Here is a 15,635-nt window from a genome sequence, read left to right on the forward strand (position 1 = left end):
GGGGGGTGGGGGGTGCAATATGGGGTCACACAGGAGAAGCAGTGGGAGGAGATGGGGGTCGCTTTTTCTTTTCTGTTCGGGATATAAGGAAAGAAAGGAAGGAAGAAAAAGACAGAAAAAAAGCCCAAACCAACTGAGGAGAGATGGATGATGGGGGGTGGAGGGGGGAGGAGGGGGAGGGGCCTCCTGGAGCACGGCCGCAGCTCATTGGTCGGCTGCGCCTCTCACTGGATGGATTGACTTCGCACGGGTCGAATTACACCATTTGCCGTGCGTTAGTTTGTTTTTCTCTAAAAGCAAGTTCGTTCACCGCGACGCGCATCGTATTTGTTGGGATTACAGTTGGACACGAAAGGATACAAATGGAGCTGTTCAGATGAGGTGAGTTCTGCGCATTTACGCAGTGAAAATGGAAGGGGGGGGGGTATGTGTGGAAACCAAATATTCCCGGTGACCACGTCGCTATGCTGCTCTGTAAAACTAATGGTTGCACAGACACACAAATAGTTCGGGACTATTTTTACTTCAGCTCCATATCCATTCATTCCAGTTACGCACGTAACACATTATGCGTACCCCGTTCTGTCTTTTTTGCGGTGCGAATAACAAAAAAACCGGTGCAAGTAAAACAAGGAGAAAGCAAATCTGAAGTGTTGGCTCAGCCCTGCGTGCGTGTGTGTATGTGTGTGTGTGTGTGTGTGGGGGGGGGGGGGGTCACTTAGTCCGAAGAAAGGTTTATTTTAACCTCATGAGACCCATTAATGCGATTTTGTTTTTGTTTGTTTTCTTTTTTCTTTCTTTCTTTTTTTTTTTTACTAATGCGTTATTGTCCTGCATTACAGACAAAAATTTCACAGTATTACAAAAAAAAAAAAAAAATCACAGCTTTACCTTCCAAATAAACCCAAAACCATACAGTTCAGTGTAAATGACATTCCGTAAAAAATGGGAAAATAAAAAAATGTATGTGAAAGAACTGTTGTGTGGCTGTTTCCAATCCAGAGAATTGTTTAATGTAAAAAAAAAAAAAAAAAAAAAAAGCAGAACCTGGACTTTTCCTGGAGCTCAGAGGTTCTATTTGGAAAAGAACTGTTTCAAATCTGTACGTGTTTTAGTTTTTTTTACGCAGTTCGGGTCCAGTTTTCACTTCTGTGCGCAAAAGTGGTTGCGCGTCGCAGTAACATAAGCGCTTCGTTAATGTTTATGCCTTTTCCCTCTTGCTTTCCAAAGTTAATAGTAGTAGAAAGGGGCTGGTAGAAGAGGGAAAAGAGAGAGAGAGGGAGGGAGGGGGGAAGGAGGAGGAGCAGGGTGGGGGGGTGGTGGTGGTGGGGTTGTGCGGTCGTAGCTCAGCTTTTGAAGATCAGTCATTGGAGCGCAGGAGCCCGAGGACGAGGGACGAAACAGGCGAAAAGGCGAGCGGAGCTGAAATCCGTACGTAACTGGACCCAACACGAAAAGTGCGTCCGGATGGATCTTTAAAAACAACAGGAATAGCTCTTCATGATTTTTCTTTTTTTTTTCTCCTAAATGGATTACCAGAGGAATATAACATTCAGTGGGATCGCCCTGTTCATGAGTGAATTCAGATATTCAAGGTAGGTGTCCTCAGAGGGTCTGAATTATTGATAAAGTGCATTTTCCCCCTTTTTTAGGACACTGTGCTGTATTATTAAGACGGTCAGGGTTTTTTTTCTTTTTGTTCAATCCAGAGACATACACTTTAGAATCATCATGTTTCAACACAGATCTGACTCCTGACAGGAAAAATCACAGCCTCTACATGAACCTTCATCCAAACTAAACCTCTTTATTTGCTTTATTTCTAAGCGCAGTTTAGACGCGCTGCTTGTTGCAAGTTCTATCAAGTGGTTCGAAGTGTTTTTTTTTTTGTTTTTTTTTTTTATGACATTTCAACCTGAACGGACCCGTGCGTCCACGTTACGGCATGAACCGGTCCGATCGGATCCGCACGCACGGTGTCCACTATACTATCATCCATTATATTTGTTGTTTTTATGGTGTAAATATCATCGTTACTGTTACTCGTAACCCTTTTTTTGTGGAGGCAGAGCCAGCCTCGCGGAAGCCCAGCCCTGTGCCTTTCCGTGCTGTTCCGTTCCGTGCCGTACCGTGCCGTGCAGTGCAGTTCCACGCAGCCCCTCTTTCACTGTTGACACTCCACTGCTGTCTTTGTTGTCTTTTGTATGAGTGCTACATGTGGACTAAAAGGGCTCTGAAAAGATTTAGCACGGGTAAAAAAGTTGAATGCTTTTTACTCTCCAGTCCACACAATGCATGCATTAGTGCGGGGGGTGGGGGGGGGGCTGATGGTTCTGCAGGGTTCTGCACATCCAGGCATGGAAGTGAGAAGAAAAGACTGAGGAAATGAAGCAGAGGACACACTAATAGAATATGGGTTCATATGTGAGGACAGGACAGTGTTCCTGAACCTCCACAGACCCAGCAGTGCATTTGGATCCTCTAGAGTTTCAGTTTTTTTTACTTAGACTGAAAAAATGACTGCTTGAATAATTGCTTTGATTGGAAACAGAATGATGCAACAGATTTTCATATGCATTTTTTATGGAATGTAATTTCCAGTAGACAGCTGTTTTTTGTTTTGTGTTTTTTTGTTTGTTTGTTTTTTTTTATTTAACCTTTCTTAAGTCATTTATCACATATATAATAACATAACTTATCGTTGCTATAATTTGAAATCTCAATCATATATTTCTATTCTCAGTATAGTTTTATGACATTTATACATCCTTTTATCATTATAAAAATCATTTTGTCTGGAAAAATTGGTGTGAATTGCTTTTTTAAGCATTGTAATACCAGATGGTGTTGGTTATGTTATGTAGGGAATTTCAGTTTTCTAAAAAAACATGCTTTTTAAAAAAAAAAAAATCACTAATTAATCAAATGAGCTAAACCAATGGAAATTTCTGAAAGTAAGCATTTAACCCTCTGCTTTATTGGAATTTAAGATTATTTTGTCACTCATCTAAAAAAAAGGATTTATTTTTTTCCCTACATAAGCAAAAAATAAGCCTCGACATTAATTTTTTTTCTTTCACTTTCTATTGATTTCACTTGTTAAATCAATAATTATGGTATACGATTGTCTTCATATGGATCTAAACTGGTCAGTTTAGATCAGTAGATGGTTTGGTTGCTGTTTGGGTTTTTAATGCGTTAAAGTAAAAAAAAAAAAAAGCCAAAACTTTTACTTTCCTGGGTCAGGAGGATATGCACAAATCCAAGAATTGCAGAAAAAGTGCTGTTTGCTCTGAACCTCATCCTTTCTTAAGTCATTTATCACATATATAATAACATAACTTATCGTTGCTATAATCTGAAATCTCAATCATATATTTCTATTCTCAGTATAGTTTTATGAGCTTTTATACATCCTTTTATCATTATAAAAATCATTTTGTCTGGAAAAATTGGTGTGAATTGCTTTTTTAAGCATTTTAATACCAGATGGTGTTGGTTATGTTATGTAGGGAATTTCAGTTTTCTAAAAAAAACATGCTTTTTTTAAAAAAAAAAATCACTAATTAATCAAATGAGCTAAACCAATGGAAATTTCTGAAAGTAAGCATTTAACCCTCTGCTTTATTGGAATTTAAGATTATTTTGTCACTCATCTAAAAAAAAGGATTTATTTTTTTCCCCTACATAAGCAAAAAATAAGCCTCGACATTAATTTTTTTTCTTTCACTTTCTATTGATTTCACTTGTTAAATCAATAATTATGGTATACGATTGTCTTCATATAGATCTAAACTGGTCAGTTTAGATCAGTAGATGGTTTGGTTTCTGTTTGGGTTTTTAATGCGTTAAAGTAAAAAAAAAAAAAAAAAAAAAAAAAAAGCCAAAACTTTTACTTTCCTGGGTCAGGAGGATATGCACAAATCCAAGAATTGCAGAAAAAGTGCTGTTTGCTCTGAACCTCATCCTTTCTTAAGTCATTTATCACATATATAATAACATAACTTATCGTTGCTATAATCTGAAATCTCAGTCATATATTTCTATTCTCAGTATAGTTTTATGAGCTTTTATACATCCTTTTATCATTATAAAAATCATTTTGTCTGGAAAAATTGGTGTGAATTGCTTTTTTAAGCATTTTCATACCAGATGGTGTTGGTTATGTTATGTAGGGAATTTCAGTTTTCTCAAAAAACATGTCTTTTTTTTAAAATCACTAATTAATCAAATGAGCTAAACCAATGGAAATTTCTGAAAGTAAGCATTTAACCCTCTGCTTAAGCATGGTTTTATTGGAATTTAAGATTATTTTGTCACTAATCTGAAAAAAAAAAAGATTTTTTTTTGCCCTACATAACCAAAAATAGGTCTCAACATGAAATTTTTTCTTTCACTTTCTATAGATTTCACTTTTCAAATCAATAATTATAATATTCTGTTGTCTTCACCAGTAGATGATTTGGTTGCTGTTTGGGTTTTTAATGCATTAAAGTAAAAAAAAAAAAAAAAAGAAAAAAAAAAACTTTTACTTTCCTGGGTCTCAGGAGGATATGCACAAACCCAAGAATTGTAGAAACAGTGGTGTTTGCTCTGAACCTCATCCTTTCTTAAGTCATTTATCAGCATTTATTGTAATATTATCATCAGTATTTTGCATTTTTTCAGTATAAATCACATATTTTCCTACATTTAATTCACTAATGATGTAGATGTTCATTAAAGCTCAGATTAAATTCAAAGGTTATTATATTAGAAACAGAGAAAACTAAAAATAAAGTGACTTTATCGTCGATCTTTCCAGACCATTCCAAAGATTAACCCCTCTAACACAAATACATCTACTTTTTAAAATTTTTTTCTTGCCTTAGCTTAAAAAAAAAAAATAAATAAATGTAAAAAAAAGGCGGTTCCTCTGAAGCTGTGCTGCCTTTTCCTGCATTCAAACAAAGAAAAAAAAAAGAAAAAATGACTTTTCCCACAAAGATTCCAATAACTGAACATAAAAACAAGTGTCTCCATCCACTGTCGTTGCTTATTTTATTCTTTTTTACTTCGTTTTAGTCATTTTTGTATATATTTTTTCATATTATTTATTACTTTGTAAATATTTTTTTGTTTTTTGTGCATTTTATTGATTATTGAACATAACCCCACTGTGTCCATCCACTGTCATTGATCCAACTCCATGGGTTTGACTGGGGAACCAATGTTGTAGAAGATGACAGTGTTTCCATGGTAACTACGGAGCCTCTAAATGTCCAAATATGGTCATATCTAATGACTGTGAAAAGATGAAGAGCTATATTTTACACCAATTATTGGTAGGGTTAATGGATCAACAGGTATTAAACAGTTTAGATCAGCAGATGAGAGTTTCAGTTTTACTTAAAAAAACAAAACAAAAAATAGCTGTTTACTGCAAATGACATTCCATAAAAAATGTATATGAAAAAAACTGTTGCTTCATTCTGTTTCCAATCAAAGCAATTATTCAACCAGTCAGTCCCCAAATGAAGTTTTCTCTCCATTTAACCTTTCTTAAGTGATTTATCAGCATTTATTGTAATATTATCATCAGTATTCTGCATTTTTTCAGTATAAATCATGTATTTTCCTATTTTTAATTCACTGATTGAGTAGATGTTCATTAAAACTCAGAGTAAGTTCAAAGGTTTTTATATCAGAAACAGAGAAAACTGAAGAAAAAGTGACTTTATCAGCTAAATCTGTCATTAACTGAACAAAAAGGCAATTTATTGGCAATGAATATTAAATCTTGTATCAGCCAAATCTCAAACAATGAAAAATTATGTGGAAATGGTGATGAGATGTGTTCTTATCTGTAAAATCTGTCTGTAATCTGTTTTTTATCCAGTTTGATTTATTCCATAAAAACCCAGTGTTACTTTTGTGTCAGTCCTCAAATGAAATTTTCTCCATTTTTTTTTTAGCCTTTCTTAAGTGATTCATCACCATTTATTGTAGTATTAGGCTCTGTATTTTGCATTTTTATGTGAAAATCATGTATTTTTTTAAATATTTAATTCACTGACCTTTTAGATGTTTATAAAAGCTAAGATTCAAGTTGAGGGTTATTTTATCAAAACCAAAGAAAACTGAATAAACAGTCTTTTTCAGTCCAAACTATCATTAACTGAACATAACCCCAGTGTGTCCATCCACTGTCACTGATCCAACTCCATGGGTTTATTATTTTTTCTTCCATTTCATCCATTTTTGGGGTTATTTTTTCATGTTACTTATTGTTTTGTCAATTTTTCTTCATTTTGTTGCTTATTTTATAATTTTTTTTCTTCATTTTTCTTTATTATTTGGTCATTCTTCTACTCATTTTTGCACGTTTTATTGATTATTGAACGTAAACCCACTGTGTCCATCCGCTGTCATTGATCCAATTCCATGGGTTTGACTGGGGAATTGATGTTGTAGAAGATGACGGTGTTTCCACGGTAACTACAGAGCCTCTGAATGTCCAAATATGGTCATATCTGATGACCATGAAAAGATGAAGAACTGTATTTTACACCAATTATTTCAACATATTGGTAGGATTAATGGATCAGCAGGTATTAAACAGTTTAGATCAGCAGATGAGAGTTTCAGTTTTACTTAAAAAAGCAAAAAAAAAAAAACCCAGCTATTTACTGCAAATGACATTCCATAAAAAATGTATATGAAAAAACTGTTGCATCATTCTGTTTCCAGTCAAAGCGATTATTCAACCAGTCAGTCCCCAAATGAAGTTTTCTCTCCATTTAACCTTTCTTAAATGATTTATCAGTATTTATTGTAATATTATCATCAGTATTCTGCATTTTTTCAGTATAAATCATGTATTTTCCTATTTTTAATTCACTGATCGTGTACATGTTCATTAAAACTCAGAGTAATTTCAAAGGTTTTTATATCAGAAACAGAGAAAACTGAAGAAAAAGTGACTTTATCTGCAAAATCTGTCATTAACTGAACTTAAACCCGGTGTGTCCACCCACTGTCATTGATCCAACTCCATAAATTTGACTGGGGAATCGACGTTGTAGAAGATGATGGTGTTTCCACGGTAACTACGAAGCCTCTGAACGTCCAAATATGGTCATATCTGATGATCATGAAAGACAAATAACTGTATTTTACACCAATTATTGGTAGGGTTTAATGGATTAACAGGGATTAACCAGTTTTGATCAGCAGATGATTTAGGTCATCAGTGGCTCTTTGGGTCTGTAAGGGTTAAAACCACAGTAAATACATGAATATAAAACACATCTAACTGTTAATGAAAAATGGTGTCGCTACAAGAAATGCATATTAAGCTCAACCCTGGAAAACCAGACCCATCAGAAACTAGCCACAAAATTCAGATGTTTATTAGACCTTTAGACCAGTTTAGACCAGTAGATGCTTTGGTTGCTGTTTGGGTTTTTATGGGTTAAACCAGGGCTGTCAAACTCATTTTGGTTCAGTTTCATATTTAGCCCAGTTTGATCTGCAGCGGGCCAGACCAGTAAAATAATGACTTAATAACCTATAAATAATGACAAATCCAAGTTTTTCTTTTTGTTTTAATACAAAAAAAATTAGATTATGAAAATATTTACATTTTACAAAAAAGATTTGAATAACCTGAAAAAACAGAAATTTAATTTGAAAAATTAGTGCAATTTGAACAATATTATGCCTCGACTTATTATTTATACATGTACATTTACACACAGTGTTCCATAAACATTTGGTAGCTGGCAGAAAATTGTGAAAATTTTGGAGTTTGGAACTAAAATGTGAACAATTTCTACAATATTACATCTGTTATTATTATTAACACAACTCCAGATCACAGTGGATCCATAAGTGCACCAAACATTTAGTAACAGGCAGAATATTGTTCAAATTGCACATTTCGGGTTAGTCTTATGTGTTTTTATTTATGTATTTATTTGCGTTTTATTGTGAAAGAATAGTTTTGTAAATGTAAATATTTTCACAGTGTAATGTTATTTTTTTCACTTCCAATTTTTTCCACGCAATTTTTCACACAGAAAACTTGTTGTTGTCATTATTTATGGGTTATTGTGTTGTTATTTTTACTGTACATCACATTGGTCTGTATGTGGAACCTGAACCAAAAGGATTTGGACAACCTGGACTGTTCAGGTTCATTTTTTGGCACTTTCATCCTGCAGGGCCGGAATAGAACCTTTGGCGGGGGGGGCAGATTTTGGCCCCTGGGCCGCATGTTTGATACCTGTGGGTTAAATTAAAAAAAAACAAAAGACAAAACTTTTACTTTCCTGGGTCTCAGGAGGATGTGTACAAACTACAAACCCAAGAACTGTAGAAGACGTGGTGTTTGCTCTGAACCTCATCCAGTAGAATTATTTATGAAAGAAACAAAAGTGTAAAATCATGTTCACAAAACAGATGAGTGGTGTTATATTTGGGTCTATCTGCTCCGACGGTTTCATATAATAACGTACTGGAAATGTGGATTTGTCTGAAAACACAGACTGACTCAGAAGTGTCACAGAGAAGGGAGAATCCCACCGAAATACCGATCGTACAAAGCTGTGGAGGCGTCACGCTGCAGCCACGTTCACCCTGTGAATCAGCCGTGGGTTTGATGACATCACAGCTGGCTGCTGGATCGCACTGCGTCTCATTGGCCGGAGGGTCAGAACGCAGCGACCCAGAACCGCCCCCGTTAACCTCTACTACAGCCGGCACTAACCCGGAAAGAACCGCCTTTAAAGCACCAAGTGATGAGCGTTAACCCTTCACAGGCTTAAATCAGAAATCAGATGGTTGAATATGGAATGGGTGGTCCAGCCAAACTGTGACCATCTGTGCAGGACTCCAACTGAATTAAGCAAAAAAAAAAAATCTTGAAATAAGGAAAAAAAATCTTAAATTAAGAAAAAAAATCTTGAATCAAGCAAAAAAAAAATCTTGAAATAAGGAAAAAAATGTTGAATTGAACAAAAAATCTTGTATTAAGTAAAAAATAACTTGAAGTAAGCAAAAAAATGAATAAATTTTGAATTAAGCAAAAAAAAAAAAAATCTTGAATTAAGCAAAAAAATCTTGAATTAAGCAAAAAAAATCTTGAATTAAGTAAAAAAAAAAAAGATCTTGATTTAAGAAAAAAACTTTTGAATTTAGGAAAAAAAAATGAATTAAGCTAAAAAAAAAAATCTTGAATTAAGGAAAAAATCTTGAATTAAGAAAAAAAAAGTCTTGAATTAAGAAAAAAATCTTGATTTAAGCAAAAAAAAATCTTGAATTAAGCAAAAAAAAAAAAAATCTTTCGTATGGAATATGAATATGGAATGAGTAATCCAAACAAACTTTGACCATCTGTGCTGGACTCGGAGTCAATAGTTACTTTTCCATTGACCCTCAAATTGCGCATAAAAATTTACCTCATGGAAAAACAACAATTTCACCTAAAGTCTCATTTTTTGATTAAAAGTTTTTGCGCTGGCAAGAGGTGGTTTTTCGGGTGTAGCGCAAATGATATATCATGCAAAACTGCAATGGAAAGACCGTTTTTCGCAACTAGAGTCAGGTGAATTAAAAAAACGGATGTTGATGTACGTTATAACAAGAGAAGAAGAAGAAGAAACATGTCGCTGTATGTGTGGACACACCAGGAAACCCAATCATTTTTTAATTTAGTACGAGATAAAGGGGTAATATATAATAATAATGAATATATCTGTAAATCAACACCATATTTACGTTCACGTTTATGAAACGACTTCTCCTGTCATCTCGCGATAATAAATACACAAATACTCGCTTCTGTTTTTTCCGACATTTTGTAAATATGGGTAAAGTTTTACGCAGATGTCCAATAGGGGTGTAAGAAAATATTGGTTCTGCAATATATCGCAATATTTCATTTCACCATATTGTATCGATATTCAAAAGTACTGTTTCGATATTTTTAGGTATTTATTCAAATACAGATATTGTGGAGATTTTTTTTTTTTTGGATAATTTATTTCTTATTACTTAACACTCTTTTATTAAATAATGTTCGTTCCTTTGTTGGGATTGAACTAAAATACTGTTCTGATGTTAGTTCTGCACTAACAGAATGAACATTTGAACAGGATCTTAAACTGTAATGTCTGTAAAACAGGATTTCAGTTTGAACACAGGAGCATTTTCTGATATAACATTAGATCCTGTTCTGATCAAATAAAAATGTGTTTAGTATTTGTGCAGATTTCTGCTGTAATTCAATTCTTTCAGGAAATAATCATTAAAAAAAACAAAACCAATAAAAAAAATGGCCTTTTTAATAGTATCATGATATATTGTATCGTGATCCTAGTATTTTGATTTGTATCGTATCGCCAGATTCTTACCAACACACAGCCCTAATATTTACGTTCGTTGCCATGTTTATGGAATGACTTATCGTGTCATCTCATGACAATAAATAAACAAATCGTCACATTTGTGATTTAATGGAAAAACCGACATTATGTGCTTCTGTTTTTTCCACACTTAGTAAATATGGGTAAAGTTTTGCGCAGATGTCCGATGGAAAAGCCATTAGTGCGTCATGACTCCGGTTAGGGTTAGCTTTGTGGGCCTCCCCCTCGGCACTCGCCCACTAACAGCCCCTCCCCTCTCCTAAAAGGGACTGACTGGGGGTGGGTGGGGCTCTATTGTGTTGGCTCTTTTGTTGTGTGGTCACACCTGCAGCTCAGCCCCTTTGTGTTCCACTACAGCTGAATGAACTACTGCTGACAACTGCCCTTCTCCTGTTTCACTCCTACTCTCACCAAGGAAAAGGGAAGGAAAAAAAAAAAAACAGAGAAAGGCCAGGTTTAGGGTGGCACGGCCTTCCCTCCTTCGTTCTGCCAAATCACTGAAGCAACAAGTCCAGCCACGCAGTGACGGTGTTCGTAAACACTGAGTGATTAGTGTTAGTGGGTATTAGTGCAGCGAGAGCAGCAGCAGTAATCATCAGTGGGCCGCTGTGGGCTCGGTCTAATCACTGGGCTGACTCATGGGCTCGGTCTCATCACTGGAGTGACTCATGGGCTCGGTCTAATCACTGGAGTGACTCATGGGCTCGGTCTCATCACTGGATTGACTCATGGGCTCGGTCTAATCACTGGGCTGACTCATGGGCTCGGTCTAATCACTGGACTGACTCAAGGGCCCGAGTGGATGCGTCTTGATTACTTTGTCAGAGACACAGTGGAGAGTTGAGATGACCGTGTTAGAGGACGCATTGGCTTCGGGAAAGCATGCAACAACAACGGGGTATCATTACTAGGGGTGTTAGAAAATATCGGTTCTGCATTATATCGTGATATTTCATTTCACAATATTGTATCGATATTAAAAGTATTGTATCGATATTTTTAGGTATTTATTCAAATGCAGATATTGTGGAGGTTCATTTTTGTTTTTTGTTTATATTTTATTTCTTTTTTTTTTTTTTCCCTAGAATATTTTGTTGGAAATATGCAATACAAAACTTTTACAACAATTACAAAAATACAATTTGCCATTTTGCATATATACAGTCAGAGAAAGAAAGAAGAAGAAAAAAACAAAAGGAACAAAAAACAAATGCAAAAACCCCAAAACACCCTAAAACAACCCCACCCACCCACACCCCTTCTCAGCTCATCATGGCTTTTATATTTTATTTATTATTATTTAACACTCTTTTATTAAATAATGTTAGTTCCATTGTTGGGATTGAACTAAAATACTGTTCTGATGTTAGATCTGAACTAATAGAATATGAACATTTGAACAGGATCTTAAACTGTAATGTCTGTAAAACAGAGTTTCAGTTTGAACACAGGAACATTTTGTGATATAACATTAGATCCTGTTGGGATCAAATAAAAATGTGTTTAGTATTTGTGCAGATTTCTGCTGTAATTCAATTCTTCAAGGAAATAATCATGAAAAAAAAGAGACAAACAAAAAATGGCCTATTTAACAGTATCATGATATATCATGATATATTGTATCATGATCCTAGTATTGTGATGTGTATCGTATTGCCAGATTCTTGCCGATACACACTCCTAATCATGACCGGCATAAATATACACACTACTTTCCACTGGCGTGTTTTCTGTACGTATTATAAGCAGGGGTGTAAGAAAATATCGGTATCACAATATATCGTGATATTTCACTTCACGATACTGTATCGATATTAAAAAGTACTGTATCAATATTTTTAGGTATTTATTTAAATGCAGACATGGTGGAACTTCATTTTTGTTTGATATTTTTCAAGCTCTTTCATGTCTATATTCACATGGGAATTTTGTTCTGTTCTTTGTTTACTACAAAGGATTGAGATATTGCAGGTCATAAATGTAGTTTTTTGAAATTGATAATACTGTTTTGTTAAATAATGGATAATTCAATCATCCTAAAAAGCACTTTTTAGTGTCGGAAAGAGGCAAATGTTTGTTTTTTTAATTGGGAATGCACAAAAATAGTGTTCTGATGTTGGACGATTCAGGGACTGAACACTATGGATTCTTTTCGTAACAGAATACGTACTTTCAAACAGGACTTTAAACTGTAATGTCTGCAAAACATTTATTTATATTTGTGTGATTCTTTTGTACTGCTAAAGCTGCATGTTAAAACTTTATTTATCCAAATGCTGCACGATAAGTTTTTCCAGAAAATAATCTTTTAAAAAAAGAAACAAAACAAAAACAATCACCTTATTAACAATATTGTGACATATCATATTGTGATCCTTGTATTGTGATTTGTATTGCATCGCCAGATTCTTGCCAATACACAGCCCTAATTATAAGCTTTCCACGTGTTTGTTTACGCCGTTATCAGCCTTCTGTCCGACCTGAATTAATGCATCACATCCCACGCACTGAGGGTCAGGATTTTGTGAAGCGTAGATGTTGGCGTAAATTGACACGCGATCGAATGGCGTTGAATAACACGCGAAAGATCGAAAACACAGGGTTGGTACGGGGGCTTGGAATCCTTGAAAATGCTTGATTTTTTTGCTTAATGCAAGATTTTTTTAATTCAAGCAAATAAATCTGCCAATGGAACAAGTGAAAATGATCTTGGTCAGATTTCTTAAACTCAGATATTCCAGATCTGTTGTCTCTAAATCAGTTCGTATGTCTGTGTGATGAGATATTTGGACTAGAAATGAAAAAAATGCACATGGTCAGATTTAGATTTTCGCAGTGTGTATACGTATTCACACAGGTTTAGTCAGTTATTGGGGTCATAATTGTCCAGAGACCAGAGAACTGCAAGAGTCAAACGCATTCTTCAAGGTCAAATTCAAGCATTTTTAAGGATCATTTTCAACACAGCCCCTTATTCAGGGTTGGTACAGGGGCTTGAAATCCTTGAAAATGTTTGAATTTCAACGTTGTGCTTTCGAAGTCTGAAAAGTGCTGGAGTTTTAGTTTCGGTGCTTGTAATTCTAACTCTGTGATGCGATTTATTTATTCATTTTTAATATTAACTCAAGCCAAAGCTACTTACAGGGAGGTGACACATTTAGAAAACTAAAACTTTATGTCAAAACAGAACATTACAGAGTGTTCTGAGGTCGACTCCAGGTACAGTTTGAGCTTCATCTTCGTCTCTTTGGTGTCAGTGTGTCTGAAGAACACCAAGTGACTTCCCCTTTTTTTTGGATAATACTTTGTGTTCTCCTTTGATTTCTAAAGTTTTTGCTGTTATGAAGCATAATTTTAGATGTTTATAGCGTGATACAATGTAGATCCTTGTGATAAAAAGTGAAAAAATACAAAAATCCTGAGTTTATGTGTTCATGTACATATGGATTTAAGGCTGTGCTGGGAAAAAAATGGAAAATGACCCTTAAAAGTGCTTGAAAAATATATACGAACCCTGAAAATGTATAGCACGTCAAATGCTGTAAGAACTGGCATGATATACAACACGAGTTCTTGACATCAGTCTCGTAACAACCAAGGTTATTATCGTTAACGAAAACCAACGAAATGACGAAAACTATAATTGAAAAAACATTTTCGTTAACTGAAATTAATAAAAACTATTATTAAAAGAAGAAACCGATAACTAACTGAAACCATATTGTGTGTTTACAATGCTAACTAAAACGGATAAAAATTATGAGTAAAATTCCCTTCGTTTTCGTCTTTGTCAGTGTCGGATTGATGTGAAATCGATTTATTTGGCTCTAGCAATTTTAGCTAGCAGCACCATACGACACGTGACGGTCCGTCACTGGTGGTTTCCAGTCGTCTTCTGGTCCCCACTCTACCTGGAAACATGGAGACTAAAGTTGGGAGAAATAGAAAAATAAATAAATAAAACTACAATAAACTAAATTAAAACTAAGCATTTAGAAAAAAAGCGAAAACTAATAAAAACTAGTAAACCTGCTCTAAAAACGAATTAAAACTAACTGAATTAGACAAAATAAAGTCAAAACTAAATAAAACTAAACTAGAATGAAAAATCCAAAACTATTAGAACCTTAGTCTGAAGAACACCAAGTGACTTCCCCTTTTTCTGGATAAAACTTTGCATTCTCCTTTAATTTCTTAAGTTTTTTTCTATTATGAAGCATAATTTTCGATGCTTATAGCATAATACTTTATTATTGTATAATTGTATTATTGTATAATACTGTACTATTGCATTATTGTGGTTAAAAGTGAAAAAAAAACAAATAAATCCTGAGTATATGTATTCCTGTGGATGTGGATTTGACCCCAGTGATAAATAGGGCTGTGTATTGGCAAGAATCTGGCGATACAATACAAATCACAATACTAGGATCACGATACAATATATCGCAATATATCACGAAACTGTTAACAAGGCGATATTTTTTTTGTTTTGTTTTTTTGAAAGATTATTTAGTGGAAAAACTTACAGTACAGCATTTGGATAAAACAAGTTTTAACATGCGACTTTAACCAGTACAAAAAAAAAACAAAAACACACAAATAAATAAATAAATAAATAAATAAAGTTTTGCAGATATTACAGTTTCAGATCCTGCTTGTGTGTATGTTCGTATTCTATTGAGAAAAGAATCCATAGTGTTCAGTCCCGGAATCGTCCAACATCAGAGCATTATTTTTGAGCATTCCCAATAATTTAAAAAAAAAGTAACATTTGCCTCTTTGAGACGGTAAGAAGTGCTTTTAGGATATTTGAAATAACCGTTATCAATTTCAAAAAACTACATATATGACCTGCGATATCACCATACTACTGGTGTAGAATACAAACAACAGAGCAAAACACCCACGTGAATATAGAAATAAAAGAGTAAAATATCCATGTGAATATAGAAATAAGAGCATGATAAATAAAAAAGAAAAACAAAAATGAATCTCCGCCATGTCTGCACTTGAATAAATACTTAAAAATATCCATGCAGTCCTTTTTGATATTGATACAGTACCATGACGTGAAATATCGCGATATATTGTGGATATTGTATTGTGATAAAGGGCTGTGCTGGAAAAAAAAAATGGAAAATGACCCTTAAAAGTGCTTGAAAAATGTGTACGAACCCTGAAAATGTGTAGCACGCCAAATGCTGTAAGAACTGGCGTGACATGCAA

At 34.5% G+C, this 15,635-nt stretch overlaps 1 protein-coding gene across 2 annotated transcripts in view; it reads left to right on the forward strand.

The window, feature by feature from the left end:
• Window positions 1–1,359: 1,359 nt before the first annotated feature.
• Window positions 1,360–15,635, forward strand: part of sema6d (semaphorin 6D) — a 55,485-nt gene continuing 41,209 nt past the window's right edge. For both annotated transcript variants that reach the window (XM_030125724.1, XM_030125729.1), the window contains exon 1: window positions 1,360–1,595. The gene's annotated coding sequence lies outside the window, so the exon portion shown is untranslated. The remainder of the gene's footprint in view (window positions 1,596–15,635) is intronic.

The sequence above is a fragment of the Sphaeramia orbicularis genome, chromosome 3, assembly GCF_902148855.1.
Source record: "Sphaeramia orbicularis chromosome 3, fSphaOr1.1, whole genome shotgun sequence".
Lineage (NCBI taxonomy): Eukaryota > Metazoa > Chordata > Actinopteri > Kurtiformes > Apogonidae > Sphaeramia > Sphaeramia orbicularis.